The following is a 2500-nucleotide window of genomic DNA, read 5'->3' on the forward strand; positions in this document are numbered from 1 at the left end:
GAAATGAAACAGGAAAGAGTGCAATAGCTCTTGAAAACCTGCAACTGTTTGTAAGTAAACAAGCAATTTCGAGGGAAGACTCAGCTAACCTTCGGACGCCGACTCGCTCTAACGGTCAGTCATGGCTTGGCCTTCCTTGAGGGAGGGTCTTGGCATGACTCCGTAGATTAGGAGTAGCTTGAGTAGCTAGAGTAGCTAGAAATGTGAAATATAGTAGCATTAGCCATATTTGTGAAATATTTATTTTGATATATATATATTTATTGATTTCCCATGTGCTTTGTCATGTTTTCTTCGGCATACCGGTCTAGGTATGTTTGTGTCTAACTTTCTCAAGTGCTTTTCCTTCTATCTCTAGATCATTATTTTCTACGCTTAATCTTATAATTGATATATTTGAAATATATATTTTGAAATATTTGCATTCTGGCTGTTTCTCGTGCACGTGCCTTTGTCATGGTGTCACTTGAACCCAGCTTATTTTTTTCAAATCTTCGGCATGTCTACCTTGACATGTTAATTCTTTCGTGAACTTTTAAACTTTTCCTTCTATCTGAAACACTCTTTCTATCTTTTTATTCTGACATCAGGTAAAGTGTTTGTGGACATTTGTGCCACAATGTGATTCAGTATCTTGCAATATTGAAATACTGGCTTATATTGCTTGGCCTCGACGCTTGTTTACACTTCCCCTGAAGTGCTACTCAAGTGTCACTGCCTTAGATATATTTACATGTGTTTGTGCTCTTGAAATAGTGAAATATTGATATATATATATTTTTTGATTATTTGAATTTCCATTTCCATGTCTATGTCAATGTCCATGTTTCCTTCCCATGTCTAACTTGACATGGTTTCCTGCCTTCCTAATGTACTTTTCCTTGTACCTAAAACTTTCGCTCGCTCTTTTTCTGTACCGTTTGAAAAATATATTGTAAATATTGAAATATTTTTTGAATCTTGTGGTCGACCCTTGTGTGCATCTCTTGTCATAGATGTCTCACTTGGGTTGTCATAACTTGTATATTGTTTACTTCGGCATGTCGGTCTTGACATGTTTCTTCCTAACCTGACTTGCTTTTCCTTCTACTTAAATACTCCCTCTATCTGTTCCTTGCCATGTTTTTGTGTATTTGATATATTTGTATATATGTGTACATAAAGTGATTGATATATTTTGAGCATTTATTTCAACATATCATTTACACTTGTATATTTACCGGCATGTCAACCTCGACATGTTTGTGTCTACCTTCCTTGTGTACTTTCTCTTCTCCTTATTCCTTCATTTAATCTTTCCCTTATCTCCTGAATCGCACTTGGATTAGGTGAAAGTGCACCTCGCATGCTCACTTGTCCCACGTAGCTTGATAGTCACTTTCTAGAAGACTTAAATCCTTTTTAGATTTCTTTTCATAGACCTATTCACTTCTTTCCCTCTTATTGTTCCTTTCCGTAGATCTAGTGCGATTCTGCACTTCTGTCTGGAAGCCTCCCGTTCTGGCAGAGTGCACGTGCATAGGGCTACTGGCGAAAGCACGTTAAACATATAACGCGCCGTGCCAAGCTACCTCCTCGGTGGTGCGGAAATGCTTGGTATCCAGTGTATAAACTTTTATATATCGGTTTTATCCAGCACTAAGAAAGTAACACTTAAGCAGCAGTGTATATATACATATTATTATTATTTTTTTTTTATTTTTTTTTTGGGGGGGGGGGTCATTTTTCATGTTTTTTTTTTCATCAATTTCTCAAGTTTGTGGAGATTATATTAAACTACATATCCTTCACAGTTCATGCTGACACTGTCAGCGATATTAAATAAAATGTTTGAAAGATACTTATTTTTATTTTCCTGCTCCGTCTATATTTTAAATACAATATCTTATTGATGTGCATTGTGCAGCGTTGATGATAAAGGTAATTTCAGAAAGACCTACTTAACTGCAACTTTCAGCCAGCCCGAAATGATTTGATGCACAACTATAGTGTAAAATACAGCTTCAAAACAAGCATGTGGTGACGGAGTTGTTGGACTCCACTCCTAGCAGTACTGAATAAAGTACCCATGAACATAATGAAAATTTAGGATCTTTAACCATTTTAAAATATTACAAAGCAGTAAACGAACAGCTCGACTATTATTTTGGTTACGTAAAGTTGACTAATAATTACTGAATTTAAAAGAATATAACCAGAAAAATTAACAAACAAGTGGAATAAATAAGTAGAAGCAGAGCTTAATAAGAACATTAGTACATGTAATAGACTCATATTCCTTATTTTAAAAGCAATGTTTATTTACTAAACATATCGAGCCGCGTCTACTCGATGAGTTAACAGGTGAGAAAATATGGCAACAGGCAAACTAACCATTTTACCTCGGCGCACTTAATGGCAGTTACTTTACAAAATGTGTAAAGTAACTGCCAGTTATTTGGTGACTCATTAACTCGGCCTTCGACAACAGTACTGTAGATGATCCTCAGGGTACTGCCGT

Source organism: Penaeus japonicus, unplaced genomic scaffold (assembly GCF_977035675.1).
Source record: "Penaeus japonicus unplaced genomic scaffold, GWHDUDI00000001_assembly GWHDUDI00000020, whole genome shotgun sequence".
Taxonomy (NCBI): Eukaryota; Metazoa; Arthropoda; class Malacostraca; order Decapoda; family Penaeidae; genus Penaeus; species Penaeus japonicus.